Source organism: Papio anubis, chromosome 5 (assembly GCF_008728515.1).
Source record: "Papio anubis isolate 15944 chromosome 5, Panubis1.0, whole genome shotgun sequence".
Classification (NCBI taxonomy): Eukaryota; Metazoa; Chordata; class Mammalia; order Primates; family Cercopithecidae; genus Papio; species Papio anubis.
The window spans coordinates 13,974,080-13,992,526 of record NC_044980.1 but is presented as its reverse complement, the minus strand read 5'-3'; the positions used below and the strand labels follow the sequence as shown (position 1 = coordinate 13,992,526).

The window sequence follows — 18,447 nt, the reverse complement described above, 5'->3', positions numbered from 1 at the left end:
ATAGTAAAGATCAACTCAGTGTAATTGGGATGTCCATCACCTTAAATATTTGTCTTTTTTTTTTTTTTTTTTTGAGACGGAGTCTCGCTCTGTTGCCCAGGCTGGAGTGCAGTGGCGCAATCTTAGCTCACTGCAGGCTCCGCCTCCCAGGTTCATGCCATTCTCCTGCCTCAGCTTCCAGAGTAGCTGGGACTAAAGGCGCCCGCCACCTCACCCGACTAATTTTTTGTATTTTTAGTAGAGATAGGGTTTCACCTTGTTAGCCAGGATGGTCTCGATCTCCTGACCTCGTGATCCACCCGCCTCGGCCTCCCAAAGTGCTGGGATTACGGGCGTGAGCCACTGCGCCCGGCAATATTTGTCTTTTTTTTTAAAATTTATTTATTTTTTATTATTATTATAGTTTAAGTTCTAGGGTACATGTGCATAACGTGCAGGTTTGTTTATTTGTCTTTTTTTATCCTGGAAACATTCAAATTCTCTTAGCTATTTTGGACTATACAATATAGATTATTGTAACTACTGATCTATCAGACACTATGTCTTCTTTCTTCCATCAAACTATATATTTTCCCCATTAATTAACATTTTGTCATCCCTCCTCCTCTCTACTCTTCTCAACCTCTAGTAATCACCAGTCTACCCTCATGAGATCCACTTTTTTTAATCTCCCACATATGATTGAGAACACAAAATGTGTGGCTTTCTGTGCTTGGCTTATTTCAGTTATCACAATGACCTCCAGTTTTGTTTTTTTTTTTTTTCATGATGCTGCAAATGACAGTATTTCATTCTTTTTTTGTGGCTGAATAACATTCCATTGTGTATATATATCACATTCTCTCTCTGTCTTTCTCTGTTTCTTCCTTTCTTTCTTTTGACAGGGTCTCATTTATGTTGCCCAGGCTGCTGGTCTTGAACTCCTGGCCTCAAGTGATTCTCCTCCCTCAGCCTCCAGAGTAGCTGGGAACACAGGCATGCACCACCACGTCCAGCTAATTTTTTATGTTTTGTAGAGACGAGGTCTCCTTGTGTTGCCCAGGCTGGTCTCAAACTCTTCACTTTGTTGATTGTTTCCTTTGCCGTGCAAAAGCTTTTTAGTTTGATGTAATCCCATTTTGTTTTTGCTTTGGTTGCCTGTGGTTTTGAGGTCTTACACAAAAAAATCTTTGTCCAGACCAATGTCCTGGAGCATTTCCCCACTGTTTTCTTCTAGTAGTTTCATAGTTTCAGGTCTTAGATGTAAGTCTTTACTCTATTTTGATTTTATTTCTGTATATGGTAAGAGGGATATAGTTTTATTCTTCTGCATATGGTTATTCCATTTTCCCATTACCATTTATTGAAGAGATTCCTTTCCCAATTGTACAGGCGTGAGCCACCGCGCCCGGCAATATTTGTCTTTTTTTATCCTGGAAACATTCAAATTCTCTTAGCTATTTTGGACTATACAATATAGATTATTGTAACTACTGATCTATCAGACACTATGTCTTCTTTCTTCCATCAAACTATATATTTCTATATATACAGGTTCTTAGCACCTGTACCAAAAATGAGTTGACTGTAAATGTATGCATTTATATCTAGGTTCTCTATTCTGTTTCACTGGTCTATGTGTCTGTTTTCATGCCAGTAGCATGCTGATTTTGATTACTATCATTCTGTAGCATATTTTGAAATCAAGCAATATGATGCCTCCAGCTTTGTTCAGCTATGTGCTGCTTTTTTTTTTTTTTTTTTCCTTAGACAATGTCTTGCTCTGCTGCCCAGGCTGGAGTGCAGTGGCATAGTTTACTACAGCCTTAAAGTCCAGGGCTCAAACGATCCTCTTGCCTCAGCCTCCTGAGTAGTTAAGACTATAGGCACATGCCACCATGCCCAGATAATTTTCTTTTTAATTTCTTGTAGTGACAGAGTCTCACTGTGTTGCCCAGGCTGGTCTCAGACTCCTAGCCTCAAGCAAATCCTACTCTCTTGGCCTCTCAAAGCACTAGGATTACAGGCATGAACCACTGTGCTTGGCCAACTTTTCTTCTTATAAGAACATACAGTTGTTCCTCAGTATCCGTGGGGGATTGATTCCAGGACCCCTCATGAATACCAAAATCTGAGGATGTTCAGTTCCTCATATAAAGTGATGTAGCATTTGCATATAACCTATGCATATCCTCCCATATAGTTTAAATCATCTCTAGATTACTTATAATACCTAATGTAGTGTAAATGTTATGTAAATAGTTGTTAAACTTTTTATTTGTATTTCTTTTTATTGTATTATTTTTAATTGTTTTTTTCTGAATTTAAAAAAAAAATCTTCAGTTGGTTGAATCCACAGATGTAGAACTGGCAGATACAGACAGCTGACTGTAATCCCACTGGATTAGAGTCCTACCCTTACAATCTCATTTAACTTTAATTGCTTTTCCTTAGAGGTCTAATCTCCAAATACAGTCACATTGGGGGTTGAGCTTAAACATATGAATAGTAGGGGAGGGGCACAAACATTCAGTCCATAATATTTGTTGATCTTTATATACCTTATTCTTAACCCAGTGTATAGTATACAGTGCTCCTTAATAAACTTTTGTTACATGATTTAATATGAATTCCTTATGTCAGTATTATAATGGTCATATAGCATGGCAGAGAAAAAAATAGCTATGTAACCTTGGGCAAGTTATTTAACATTTCTGAGCCTCAGTTTCTTTGATGCAAAATCTGGATAGTGCCTGCTGTCTTATAAATACGAGGATTAGAAGGGAGGTGTGTCAAAGGTCCAGAACAGTGCTTGGGAAATTATCACTATATCTAACACTTGCTTAGCACTTTATAGTTTTGAAGCACCTTTCATACACCATCCCACTGAGTTAAGACCTGAACTGGTCAGAGCACCAAGCCTAGTGCTCTTTCCACTATACAGAATGATCTAAGACCTTATGGAACATGTTAATTTTAAGTAACCTTGGACTTCACTAGGTCATATTTTGTTTTATCCAACAAAGTAACTTACTGAATTGGTCTGGTCCTTGGGGTAGACCAGAGGCCAAAATAAGAAATCTTCCTGGTAGAGAGACAAAACTGTTAGGTGTTTTAATAGCTATTCTCTTGCAAAATTAATCAGCTACTTGCAATTTCCTTACATTATTTTTCATGTAATTTAGTCAAAGCTTTGTGGATAAATCATGAACACTAGGTGGCACCACAAGACCATCCCGTGAGCCAGTTCCTGTCAGCCCAATAGCTCTTCCCCACCATGACAGCCTAGAGATTTTTAGCAGTCTGAACGAAGAAAATGTAGAAAAATCTTCCTTTTCTGTGTAGAAAGAATCTATAAAGAAGTTTTCTTTCTAAGGGATTGATTTCCTACTGTGAATAATATGTAGAGGAATAAGGCTCTCACAGCAAACTCCAGCCAGGAGACTTGAACTGAGTCCAAATGCTGCTACTTAACAGCTGGTTTTCTTGGAGAAAGTCTATTTCCTGCTCTGTCTGCATCTTGCTGGATTACTGGGAGAACCAAATGAAGTCGCATATGAGAACTGCCAAGTACTGCAATTGAAAACACTGAATCGGGCAGGGCATGGTGGCTCACACCTGTAATTCCAGCACTTTGGGAGGCTGAGGCAGGCGGATCACGAGGTCAGGAGATCGAGACCATCCTGGCTAACACGGTGAAACCCCATCTCTACTAAAAATACAAAAAATTAGCCGGGTGCCGTGGCAGGCGCCTGTAGTCCCCAGCTACTCGGGAGGCTGAGGCGGGAGAATGGTGTGAACCCAGGAGGCGGAACTTGCAGTGAGTCGAGATTGCGTCGCTGCACTCCAGCCTGGGCGACAGAGCCAGACTCCGTCTCAAAAAAGAGGAAAAAAAAAAAAAAAAAAAAAAAAAAAAAGCACTGATTCGGCCGGGCACAGTGGGTCACGCTTGTAATCCCAGCACTTTGGGAGGCCGAGGTGGGCGGATCACGAGGTCAGGAGTTACAGACCAGCCTGGCCAATATGGTGAAACCCCGTCTCTACTAATATATATATATACACACACACACACACACACACACACACAAAAACTATCTGGGCATGGTGGCGCGGGCCTGTAGTCCCAGCTACTTGGGAGGGTGAGGCAGGAGAATCGCTTGAACCCAAGAGGTGGAAGTTGTAGTGAGCCAAGACTGCACCACTGCACTGCACTCCAGCCTGGGCAATAGAGGGAGACTCTGTCTCAAAAAACAACAACAAAAATAAATAAATAAAATAAAAAACAAAAAAAACCTGATTCTTCCTGCCTCCAAAACCCTTCACTTTGTGGGAGGCCCCAACCTTGGACAAGCTGTGGGCCTGTCTGCTGCCTTGGTCCCTGCCTACTTTTCAAGATCACTCTCAAACATTCATAAAGGACTTCAGCAACAGATCTATTAATTTCAACATTCACTCAAACAAACAACTAAAACAATCCTTAATGTCCACACCACTGGCTTTAACTTCTCTTCATCAACTTAGTCCAGTGGCTACACTCTATACTTGTCATCATCCAGAAGTGGACCAATACCCTTAAAATAGTCAACTTTCGATTCCACTCTGTCAGGTCACCTCTCCTTTCATCTCTCCCATTTGTTCATCAATTGCATTGTGACTTGCAGCTCTTTTGCTCCTTCCCTTTCTCCCCGTCAGTCCCTCTCTGCACATAACCCTGTACCCTCTTGCCTTTGCTGCTTACAGTAAGCAGCTACTCTCATGAACACCTACAACTCTCTCACCCCTTTGTCCTAAGTGCCACCATCCGTCTACCCCTCAACCCTGGACCAGTTCAGCTGTTTGTTTGAGGGCATGTGGATTATTGAGCTGTAAGTGCACAGCATAGAATTGAATTGCTACTCTGCCAACAACTGGCTGTGCAACTCTGAGCAGGTTTTTAATCCTCAGAGCATCAGTCTTGGGTATGTAGAAGGAAAAGAACATCTACCTATAGGAGAATTAAGAGAGGTAACAAGTAAAAAGAGATTTTTTGAAGTGTATGTTTATGCTTTTATCTTTTACATCATCCATACCTGACCTTTTCTCAGTGATCTAGAGGTCTCCGGAGAGCCAGCAGGTGAATGGGTGGGCTAGGATTATTAAAGTAAAAATACAAACAGAGTTAGTATAGTTTACTACTAATATAGGTAACTGAGACTCAAAACTAAAGTTCTGATCTGTAAGGCTTACAGATTATGCCAGAAAATAGTTTGGAAACAGAATAGGGGAAAACCCACCACAATCAGAGAGGATAATGAGGACCAAGGATGAAGAAACTGAGCAGGGCACACCACCAAAGAAAATGGGCAGGGAGAGGAGAGGAACTGGGCTTGTCCCTTTTCAAGAGTCCATCATGCACAGAAGCTTAAGAAACCAAGGTAGATCCCTTGACTCCCCAGCAGTGGGGATGTGGAAGGACAATCCACAGCATATATTTGTGTCATCCTCAAACCAACTGCTGTCCTCATTAAAACACCATAAGACTATTATTAGCCCCATTTTCTGAATAGGAAAGTAAGTGGCAGAGAGGATTTTAACCCAGGCAGCTGGCTTCAACAGCCATGTTCTTAAGCACCATACCTGCCTCTTGATAAGCATCAATTCTCTAATCCCCCACCTCCAATTCCTCCTCTATTAAAAGCCAGGATGAAGGAGCACAGTTAGGAAAATTAGGCTACTGTGTGCTTCATGCTATTACTATTTAAAGTCTAAACTCAGCTGGGCCTTCGATTCTGCTCCATCATCTTATGTTCTTGCCCTGCTCCCTTCCGCAAGTCCTGCAATGGGTCTCTTAAGCCCTCATCGTTCAATGCCCTCTTAACTTTATGCAATGAATTTGCCTGTGAGTCATAGAGAAAACCAGTGTCATTGAGGGCGAACTCTTAGCTTTTCCCTTTTCCCCAACTAAATTATCTTCAAGGGCACTGTCTCATCCTCCTTTGCGGCCAGTTTCTGAGGAAGAGCTGTCTTTCTTATTTTAGACAATCCCCCCTCTTTCCCTTCACATCCCCCAGGGTTTCCACTGAGTGCCTTTTTTTCCAGTATCTTCAGCCTCCCACTCTCTAAGTTCTCTCAGCATTAACAAAGTCTTTTCTTCCTTTTGTATCGTTTCCATCCATAATTGTCCTAGACGTCAGAAACTGCCAAGCACCAGTCCCTGAACTCTTCCTAAGTAGTGCTGAAATTTCATTAATTTATGAAGAAAAAAGAAAAATCATAACGGAATTTGTCATTAAGCTAAAGTAATTAAAATGATTTTCCTTTGTTCTGACATTATGGCCTTTTTTAAAAAAAATGTTAAAATATTTTTTATACTGCCTTTCAGAAGTGTGAAAACTTTGCATGAGAAAAGAAAAAAACCTCTTTGCCACATTAGGCCATTGGGATTTGGGGCGTCTCTGTTAGTGCATAACCTAGCCCAGAAGCTCACAAGCATTTTAGTCTCAGAACATCCCTACATTATTTATACTCTTAAAAATTATTAAGGACTTGTATTAATTGTATTTTCTTAATTTCCGTATTCTTACTTTTTTTTTTTTTTTTTTAAGACAGAGTCTCACTCTGTTGCCAGGCTGGAGTGCAGTGGCGCAATCTCAGCTCACTGCAGCCTCCACCTCCTGGGTTCAAGTGATTCTCCTGCCTCAGCCTCTTGAGTAGCTGGGACTACAGGCGCCCGCCACCATGCCCAGCTAAATTTTGTATTTTTAGTAGAGACGGGGTTTCATCATGTTGGCCAGGATGGTCTCTATCTCTTAACCTCATGATCCACCCGCCTCGGCCTCCCATAGTGCTGGGATTACAGGCATGAGCCACCATGCCCGGCCAATTTCTGTATTCTTTGTATGCCTGGTGTCTGGGGCCTTGCTGACCAGTCAGAGGCTACCCCTCCCAGAGGTAGCTAATTATTCCTAGAGATGGAAAACAACTATCCTGTGACCATACTTTGTATATGCAAACCATCCAATCAAAAACCCATACGCCCAGGTGCTCCCTTTCTCAGACTCTCACCAGGGCTACTAAACTTCAGAGCACTACTCCCCTGTCCTAATCACCTGAGGGCCAGGCACCAGACCACTCTGAGACAACCCTGGAGCCAGCTGAAATTATTCAAATTAGCTGATTCTTAGCCTGCTTACCCTTTCTCACCCATTCCAGAATGCACACATCACAATCAAGGCTCTTGCCCATGCTTTCCCCTCACTCCTGCCTCCTAGCTGACCTTGGTTCTTCCTCTTGTGGCCCTGAATGCTGTAGTGTGTGCTCCTTCCTTCTGGGAACTGTGAGTAACAAAGTATCCTTTCCAAAACTGAAAAGTGGTGAGAAAAGTAACATTGTTTCAACTTCTGCAAGTCTCTTTAATGTCTGTCTTAATAGAATGAAGCTAGATTTTTCAGATCTGCTTCTGTATTTAAACAGCTGCAATATCACATTCTGGAAAACTCCACAATATATTCCTGAGAGATTGAGAGTGAGTAAGACAAATAAATTTAGTATTATTAAGAAATTGGTGGCCGGGCGCGGTGGCTCAAGCCTGTAATCCCAGCACTTTGGGAGGCCGAGGCGGGTGGATCACGAGGTCAGGAGATCGAGACCATCCGGGCTAACATGGTGAAACCCCGTCTCTACTAAAAATACAAAAAACTAGCCGGGCGTGGTGGCGGGCGCCTGTAGTCCCAGCTACTCGGAGGCTGAGGCAGGAGAATGGCGTGAACCTGGGAGGCGGAGCTTGCAGTGAGCCGAGATCGCGCCACTGCACTCCAGCCTGGGTGACACAGCGCGAGACTCCGTCTCAAAAAAAAAAAAAACAAAAAACAAAAAAAAAAAGAAACTGGTTTTGACCTCACAGATCCACTGAAGGATCACCAGACCACATTTAAGGTTTTCTTGGCCAGGCACAGTGGCTCACGTCTGTAATCCTAGCACTTTGGGAGGCCGAGGCAGGCAGATCACCTGAGGCCAGGAGTTTGAGACCAGCCTGGCTAACGTGGTGAAACCCCGTTTCTACTAAAAATACAAAAAATTAGCCGGGCATGGTGGCACACACCTGTAATCCCAGCTACTCAGGAGGCTGAGGCAGAAGAATCTCTTGAACCCGGGAGGCGGAGGTTGCAGTGAGTCAAGATGTGCGCCATTGCACTCTACCTTGGACATCAAGAGCAAAACTCCGTCTAAAAAAAATCTTTTACAGTGGATAAATTCCTGGAAACAAGCAAGCAACCTCCTGAGATTGAACCAGGAAGAAATAAAATCCCTGAATATTAAAACGACTTAAAAGAGTGTAATTGGATTATTTGTAACTCAAAGGATAAATGCTTGAGGGGATGGATACCCTATTCCCCATGATGTACTTATTTCACATTGCATGCCTGTATCAAAACATCTCATGTATCCCATAAATATAGACACCTACTATGTACCCACATAAATTTTAAAATAAAAAAGGAAAAAAAAAAAAACCCCAACATACCAATAATGAGTAACAAGATTGAATCAGTAATAAAATATCTCCCCCCACCCCAGATGGATTCACCATCTGGTTTTGGGCTTTTGGGGGGAGGAGGGTAAGATTTTTATTACTGAGCCAAATTCTACCAAACACACAAAGATAGATACCAAGGGGAGTTAATACCAATCGTCATGAAACTATTCCAAAAAAGGAGGAAAGAATTCTCCCTAGCTCATTCTATGAGGCCAGTATTACTCTGATATGAAGAAACGGACAAGGACACAATAAAAAAAAAAAAAAAAAGAACTACAGACCAGTATCCCTGATGAAATTAGATGAAAAAAAAAAAAAAAACTCTCAACAAAATACCAGCAAATCGAATCCAACACCACATCAAAAAGATAATACACCAGGATTAGGCAGAATTTATCCCAGGGATGCAGGGATGGTTCAAACATGCAAATTAATAAATGTGATACATCACATAAACAAAATGGACAAATACCAAATGATCATCTCAATAGATACAGAAAAAGCATTTGATAAAATTCAACATCACTTCATGATAAAAATCCTCAATAAACTAGGCATAGAAGCAGCATACCTCACCTTAATAAAGGCAGTATATAACAAACCTATAGCCGGCATCATACTTAACAGGGAAAACTTGAAAGCATTCCCTCTAAGAACTGGAACAAGACAGGGATATCCTCTTTCACCAAATCTTATTCAATAGAGTACTGTAAGTCCTTGCCAGAGCATCAGGCAAGAGAATTTAAAAAGGCATACAATTTGGAAAAGAGGAAGTCAAATTATTCCTATTTACTGATGATATGGTTTTTGTTTTTTTTGGTTTTTTTTTCTCTTTGAGATGGAGTCTCACCTGTCACCCAGGCTGGAGTGCAGTGGTGTTCTCGACTTACTGCAACCTCCGCCTCCCAGGCTCAAGCGATTCTCCTGCCTCAGCCTCTCAAGTAGGTGGGATTACAGGCACCAGCCACAATGCCTGGCTAATTTTTGTATTTTTAGGAGAGACAGGATTTCACCATGTTGGCCAGGCTGATCTCAAACTCCTGACCTCAGGTGATCCACCGGCCTCGGCTTCCCAAAGTGCTGGGATTACAGGTGTAAGCCACCACACCTGGCCTGATGATATGATTTTATACCTAGAAAATCCTAAAGACTTCACTAAAAAACTCTTAGATTTGATAAATGAATTCAGTAAAGCTTCAGGATACAAAATTAATGTACATAAATCAGTAGTGTTTGTCTACATCAATGATTTAGCTGAGGACCAAATTAAGGAGCCAATTTCTATTTACAACAGCTACAACAAAATAAAATACCTAGGAATATATTTAACAAGTGAGGAGAACTACGAAATACTGATAAATGAAATTGTAGATGATACAAACAAATGGAAAAATATCCCATGCTCATAGATTAGAAGAATCAATATCATTAAAATGACTGTACTACCTGGCTAACACAGTGAAACCCCGTCCCTACAAAAAATACAAAAAATTAGCCAGGCTTGGTGGCGGGTGCCTGTAGTCCCAGCTACTTGGGAGGCTGAGGCAGGAGAATGGCATGAACCCAAGAGGCAGACGGGGCTTGTTGTGATCCCAGATCACGCCACTGCACTCCAGCCTGGGCAACAGAGAGACTCTGTCTCAAAAAAAAAAAAAAAAAAAAAAAAAAAAAAAAGGACTGTACTACCCAATGCAATCTAGAGATTCACTGCAATCCCTATCAAATTACCAACATACATTTTTCACAGAATTAGAAAAAACTAAAAAGAAAGAAAGAAAGAAAGAAAGAAAGAAAGAAAGAAAGAAAGAAAGAAAGAAAGAAAGAAAGAAAGAAAGAGAAAACTACCCTAAAAATTCATATGGAATCAAAAAAGAGCCTGAACAGCCAAGGCAATCCTAAGAATAAAGAACAAAGCTGATCCAGGCATGGTGGCTCACTCCTGTAATCCCAGCACTTTGAGAAGCCCAGGCAGGTGGATCACCTAACATCAGGAGTTCAAGACAAGCCTGGCCTACCAACATGGTGAAACCCCATCTCTACTAAAAACACAAAAATTAGCCGGGTGTGGCCAGGCATGGTGGCTCACAGCTGTAATCCCAGGACTTTTTGGGAGGCCAAGGCGAGTGGATCACCTGAGGTCAGGAGGTTGAGATCAACCTGGCCAACATGGTAAAACCTCGTCTCTACTAAAAATACAAAAAAAAAATTAGCCGGCTGCGATGGCAGGTGCCTGTAATCCCAGCTACTCAGAAGGCTGAGGCACAAGAATCACTTGAACCCAGGAGGCGAAGGTTGCAATGAGCTGAGATTGCACCATTGCACTCCAGCCCTGGCAACGAGTGAGACTCCATCTCAAAAAAACAAAAACAAAAACAAAATAAACAAAGCTGGAGGCATGACATTACCTTACTTCAAATTATATAACAAGGCTGTAGTAACAAAAACAGCATGGTATGGTATAAAAAATAAACACATAGATCAATGGAGCAGAATAGATAACCCAGAAATAAAGCCACATACTTACAACCAACTGATCTTTGACAAAGTCAACAAAAAAATACGCTGGGGAAAGGACACCCTGTTCAATAACTGGTGCTGAGGAAACTGGATAGCCACATATAGAAGAATGAAACTGGAGCCATATATCTCACCATATGCAAAAATTAGTAACTAAAGTTGGATTAAAGATCCAAACACAAGAGCAGAAACTAAAAATACTAGAAGAAAGTAACCCCATTAAAAAAAAAGGGCCGCACCGGCTCTGGGCTCTCTGTGCCCCATGGCTTCCTTTTCCTCCACTGCAGCAGCTATGGCGGTGGTGAAGACCCTAAACCCCAAGGCCAAGGTGGCTCGAACGGAGGCGGCGCTAACGGTCAACATCAGCGTTACGCAGGGTCTGCAGGACGTGCTGAAGACCAACCTGGGGCCCAAGGGCACCATGAAGATGCTTGTTTCTGGCGCTGGAGACATCAAGCTTACTAAAGATGGCAATGTGCTGCTTCACGAAATGCAAATTCAACACACAACAGCTTCCTTAATAGCAAAGGTAGCAACAGCCCAGGATGATATAAGTGGTGATAGTATAACTTCCAATGTCCTAATCATTGAAGAGCTACTGAAACAGGTGGATCTCTACATTTCTGAAGGCCTTCATCCCAGAATAATCACTGGAGGATTTGAAGCTGCAAAGGAAAAGGCCCTTCAGTTTTTGGAAGAAGTCAAAGTAAGGAAAGAGATGGACAGGGAAACACTTATAAATGTGGCCAGAACTTCTCTTGGCACTAAAGTTCATGCTGAACTTGCAGATGCCTTAACAGAGGCTGTGGTGAACTCCATTTTGGCCATTAAAAGATAAGATGAACCTATTGATCTCTTCATGGTTGTGATCATGGAGATGAAACATAAATCTGAAACTGATACGAGCTTAATCAGAGGGCTTGTTTTGGACCACGGAGCACAGCATCCTGATAGGAAGAAAAGGGTGGAGGATATATACATTCTCAAGTGTAATGTGTCATTAGAATATGATAAAACAGAAGTGAATTCTGGCTTTTTTTTTAACAAGAGTGCAGAAGAGAGAAAAACTCATAAAAGCTGAAAGAAAATTCATTGAAGATAAGAGTTAAAAAAAAAAAAAGAACTGAAAAGGAAAGTCTGTGGTGATTCAGATAAAGGATTTGTTGTTATTAATCAAGAGGGAATTGACCCCCTTTCCTTAGATGCTTTTGCAAAAGAAGGCATAGTCACTCTGCACAGAGATAAAAGGAGAAATATGGAGAGGCCAACTCTTGCTTGTGGTGAGGTAGCCCTGAATTCTTTTGACAACCTAAATCCTGACTGCTTGGGACATGCAAGACTTGTATACAAATATACATTGGGAGAAGAGAAGTGCACCTTTATTGAGAAATGTAACAAAACTCACTGTCACATTATTGATCAAAGGACCAAATAAGCACACACTCATTCAGCTCAAAAGATGCAGTAAGGGATGGCTTGAGGGCTGTCAAAAATGCTGTTGATGAGGGCTGTGTGTTTCCAGGTGCTGGTGCTGTGGAAGTGGCAATGGCAGATGCCCTGATTAAATATAAGCCCAGTGTAAAGGGCAGGGCACAGCTTGGAGTCCAAGCATTTGCTGATGTGTTGCTCATTATTCCAAAGGTTCTTGCTCAGAACTCTGGTTTTGACCTTCAGGAAATATTAGTTAAAATTCAAGCACAATGTTCAGAATCAGGTCAGCTTGTGGGTGTGAACCTGGACACAGGTGAGCCAATGGTAGCAGCAGAAGTAGGCATATGGGATAACTATTGTGTAAAGAAACAGCTTCTTCACTCCTGCACTGTGATTGCCACCAGTATTCTCTTGGTTGATGAGATCATGCAAGCTGGAATGTCTTCTCTGAAAGGTTGAATTGAAGCTTCCCCTGTATCTGAATCTTGAAGACTTTGCAAAGTGATCCTGAGGAATACAGCTGTGGAATTTTTGTCCAAGCTTCAAATGATTTTCAGAGGAATTTTCCCATATGAAAAAAGGAGAGAACACTAGCATCTGTTGAAATTCAGAAGTTCTGAACTTATAATTACAGTATTTTTTAAAATTGCACTGAAGTATACGCACATAAAGCAGGTATTTCATCCAGTGAACAGGATATTTGGATTGAGCGGCAGTGACATAAAATTCCTGTTAGATAAACATATGTTACCTACGTTATTATTAAATATTCCTTGAAAAAAATGGGCAAAGGACAGGAACAGACATTTCTCAAAAGAAAACATGCAAGTGACCAACAAACATATGAAAAAATGCTCAACATCACTAATCATCAGAGAAATGCAAATTAAAATCATAATGAGATACCATCTTATGCCACCAGAATGGCTATTATTAAAATGTCAGAAAACAACAGATGTTGGCAAAGATGTGGAGACAAAGGAATGCTTTATGCATTGTTAGTGGGAATGTAAATTAACACAACCTTTACGGAAAACAATATGGGGATTTCTCAAATAACTAAAATAGAACTACCATATGACCCAGCAATGTCACCAGTAGGTATATATCTGAAGGGACAGAAATCAACATATCAAAAAGATACTTGCACTCATATGTTTATCACAGCACTATTCACAATAGCAAAGATATATAATTAAAGTAAGTGTCCATCAGCTGAAGATTGTATACACACACACACACACACTCATCATGGAATACTACTCAGCCCTAAAAAAGAATGAAGTCATATCTTTTGCAGCAACATGGATAGAACTGGAGGCCATTATCCCAACTGAAATAACTCAGAAAGTCGAATATTGCATGTTCTCACTTATAAGTGGGAGCTAAACAGTAGGAACATATGGACACACAGAGTAGAATAATAGACACTGAAGCCTGCACAAGGTGGGAGTGTGGGAGGGGGATGAGGGTTGATAAATCACCTGTTGAGCACAATGTTCACTATTCAGGTAATGGGTACACTAAAAACCCAGACTTCACTACTATGCAAAATCTGCACTTTTGTCCCCTAAATATATTTTTTAAAAAAATTTTTAAAGATTGCCTTATTTGGCTGGGCATGGTGGCTCACGTCTGTAACCCCAGCCCTTTGGGAGGCCAAGGCAGGTGGATCACCTGAGGTCGGGATTTCGAGACCAACTTGACCAACATGGAGAAACATCGTCTCTAATAGAAATACAAAGTTAGCCGGGCGTGGTGGCACATGCCTGTAATCCCAGCTACTTGGGAGGCTGAGACAGAAGAATTGCTTGAACCTGGGAGGCGGAGGTTGCGGTGAGCCGAGATCGCGCCATTGCACTCCAGCCTGGGCAATAAGAGCGAAACTCTGTCTCAAAAAAAAAAAAAAAGGCCGGGCGCGGTGGCTCAAGCCTGTAATCCCAGCAATTTGGGAGGCCGAGACGGGCGGATCACAAAGTCAGGAGATCGAGACCATCCTGGCTAACACGGTGAAACCCCGTCTCTAATAAAAAATACAAAAAAAAAAAAAAAACTAGCCGGGCGAGGTAGCGGCCGCCTGTAGTCCCAGCTACTCGGGAAGCTGATGCAGGAGAATGGCGGGAACCCGGGAGGCGGAGCTTGCAGTGAGCTGAGATCCGGCCACTGCACTCCAGCCTGGGTGACAGAGCGAGACTCCGTCTCAAAAAAAAAAAAAAAAAAAAAAAGATTGTCTTTTTCATTTTTTGAATGGTCATAATCTTAATGCAGGTCCTCTAGAAAACAGAGCATTATACTTTGAGAGGTGAAAACCCAGAACAAAGAGTGAGAGAAAAAAGAGATTTGAGGCAAGGAAAAGAGCTGAAGCAAAGTGACACAATGTGCTACTGTGCTGGCTACCACTTCATCCAAAACTTTAGAAAACAAACACACAAATATGTCAGGTCATTCAGCCACATGTGCTGCCTAGCACATGAGAGTTCTCCAGAAGGACTGCAAGGAAGAACTGCACCTCAGAGTTTCCGTGGGAGAGAATCTTGCTGCCTGCCTCCCTCTATTTCCTAGTTCCTATTAATCAAGGGTCTCCCCACAGAAAGCTAACTCGTCCACATTTTTGAATAGTGTCATCAAGTCCTTCAGCAGCCACTCAGGAGGCCAAATTCAGTTCTGCATGGTGTATGCAGTGTTTCATCCAAGCCCAGAGTTGGGGCGTGGTGCAGTACATAGGGCATGTGAATTGGAAAATAAGTCAGATTATCCCTTTTCAAGCCTGGGCATTCTACTCAGATTTCAGTCAGCCTGACAAAGATGGTAGAGAAGGCTCGGTCTGGAAAGTGGGTGAAACCTTCAGAAGGAAAGAGGGTGGGCTCAGGGGTTCATGCCTATAATCCCAGCACTTTGGGAAGTCAAAGCAGGAGGACTGCTTGAGCCCAGGAGTTTCAGATCAGCCTGGGCCATATGGCAAGACCCCGACTCTACCAAAATTTTTAAAACTTTAAAAGGCTGCAGGGCAGTCGAGGGAAGCAGTCTGAAAGTGTCTAACACTGTAACTGACATTTGTATAATGCTCAGAACTACTGCTCTAAGTACAGAGTTGGCTCTCCTGAAGTGGTAACATTTCTTATTTTTATTTTTATTTTTATTTTTATTTATTTATTTATTTATTTATTTATTTTTGAGATGGAGTCTCTCACCATGCCCCAGGCTGGAGTGCAGTGGCACGATCTCGGCTCACTGCAAGCTCTGCCTCCCGGGTTCACGTCATTCTCCTGCCTCAGCCTCCCGAGTAGCTGGGACTACAGGCGCCCGCCACCATGCCCAGCTAATTTTTTGTATTTTCAGTGGAGACGGGGTTTCACTGTGTTAGCCAGGATGGTCCCAATCTCCTGACCTCCTGATCCACCCGCCTTGGCCTCCCAAAGTGCTGGGATTACAGGCGTGAGCCACCGTGCCCGGCCAAGTGGTAACATTTCTTGAAAGGAATATAATATATGAAGATTATTGGGAGAGTACATTTTAATAGTCATATAAATAATCACATTTTAAATGAAATACAATGAACATATGTAGTAACTGAATAACATAATTTATCCAACTCGAACCTTAGCCTATAGCAACTAGTCTTAGCCTATAACAAATATGATGCAATGGATAGTATGCTTGATATTCACTGTATCCAACTCTCAATGCTATTTAATACACTGTATTATTCAGACTCCAATTTGCTTAAAAATCAGTTGGAGTGAATTATACTACAGTTTGTTTTGCTAATGAAATATGTAAAACCTTTGAAATCACTGTGAAAAGAATGAGAACTCGAGATACATTCATAATGGCAGTCAAATTGAGAGATAGTTCTTCCAGGTAACGTTTCACTAAAATAACACTGGAAAATGGCTTGAGATGGAAGCTGGCATGGGTTGTGCTTATTACAAAACCATTTTGCACTTGTTATTTTGAAGAACAAAAAGTATGAGCTCTACTAGTTAATACTCAAAAACAAGGCAAATCATTGCTTCCTGCTAACAGTCTTAAATATTGAACTATGGAACATGTTTGTTTCCACTGAATCTCTCTTGAGATTTCAAATTACTTATTCCTGTTGTATTCATTGTGACTTTCAAGGTTTATCATATGACTTGCCATGGGTGTGTGTATGTGTGTGTTTAAAGAGTAGTTATTTCAAGTGGCTTGTGGAAGAGCAGAAATCCTCAGCAAACAATATGAAAACTGTGTAAACAATTGAGAATGTATATATAAGTTGTCACCTTTACAGCAAACTGGAGTTTTCAGCTGAACAAGACAAAGTATACTAGGCATGGCTGCAGGAACAGCATTCCCCAAGGCCTTACTGGCGGTAAAGCATTACCTACAGATCCCATGAGATGGAGGCAGATAATGAAGAATGCAGTTCTAATGGCCAGGAGTCACACCAAACTATTTCTCATGCAGCTCTCTAAGATCCACGCAGTTTATCATGTCCCCTTGATTCAAAATTCATTCTTTTGCTGATACCTAAGCACCCATGACTTTCAAATATTAATCTCCAACCCCAGCGTCTCTACAAGTTCCAAACCATATATTCACAGTGGGACCTCAAAATCATCATGTCTCAAAAAGAATCTATCACCTATTCTTGCAAGTCTACCTTCCTTTCTATATTTTCTATTTTAGTTGATCATATTGCAATCCACTTACTCTCTTAAGCTAGTTATTTCATGCATCCCTTCAAAAATATTTTTTCATATAGTAGGTCCTGGGGATACAACAGTAAACAACGCAAAATCCCTTTCCTCATGGATCTTATATTCTAGTGAAATAGACAAGAAATTGTGTGTGTGTATGTGTGTGTGTCAAGTTCAGTGGGAAAAAAATGAAGGAGAATAAAGGGATAGTGACTGACAGATATTTTGTTTGTTGTTGTTGTTGTTGTTTTTACTTTGTGTTCCAGGATACATGTGCAGAACACACAAGTTTGTTACATAGGTGTGTATGTGCTGTGGCGGTTTGTCACATAGGTGTGTGTGTGTGCTGTGGCGGTTTGTCACATAGGGGTGTGTGAGCTGTGGTGGTTTGTCACATAGGTGTGTGTGTGCTGTGGCAGTTTGTCACATAGGGGTGTGTGTGCTGTGGCGGTTCGTCACATAGGGGTGTGTGAGCTGTGGTGGTTTGTCACATAGGGGTGTGTGTGTGTACTGTGTCACACATAGCGTGTGACAAACCACCACAGCTCACACACACCTATATGACAAACCGCCACAGCACACACAAACACCTATGTGACAAACTGCCACAGCACACACACACCCCCACGTGACAAACAGCCACAGCTCACACACCCCTATGTGACAAACCACCACAGCTCACACACCATGTGACAAACCGCCACAGCACACACACACGTGACAAACCACCACAGCACACACACCCCATGTGACCAACCGCCACAGCACACACACCCCTTTCATTTTATCTCATTCTACCTCCCATAATTCCCACTGAAGTCATTCTTTCAGATTCAAATAACTGTTCCCCATTCACTATTAGTAATGCTCTTCACAATGTGGTACAGGCTATCTTTTTTTTTTTTTTTTTTTTTTGAGACAGAGTTTTGCTCTGTCGGTCAGGCCAGGTTGCAGTACAGTGGCACAATCTCAGTTCACTGCAACCTCCACCTCCAGGCTCAAGCAGTTCTCCTGCCTCAGCCTCCCAAGTAGCTGGGATTACAGGTGTGTGCCACCATGCCTGGCTAATTTTTGTAGTTTTAATAGAGACAAGGTTTCACCATGTTGGCCAGGCTGGTCTCTAACTCCTGACCTCAGGTAATCTGCCTGCCTCGGCCTCCCAAAGTGCCAGGCTACCTTTTAAACTCTAACTTCTACCACTCCCACTCCCCAATCCACTCCCTATGAGGATTGACTTTTTTCCCATCTCCATTGGTTCCCAATGTAGATTGGTATAACATTGCTTTATTAGTATTTGGTTTTCATTAGGCCTTCTATTACAGT

The 18,447-nt window shown here is 41.8% G+C and overlaps 1 pseudogene across 1 annotated transcript; it reads left to right on the top strand.

Moving 5' to 3' along the window:
* Positions 1-10,803: 10,803 nt before the first annotated feature.
* LOC101023381 lies at positions 10,804-13,223 on the top strand (annotated as a pseudogene). Its single transcript, XR_160937.5, has one exon. The product of XR_160937.5 is annotated as a T-complex protein 1 subunit zeta pseudogene (transcript).
* Positions 13,224-18,447: the final 5,224 nt, after the last annotated feature.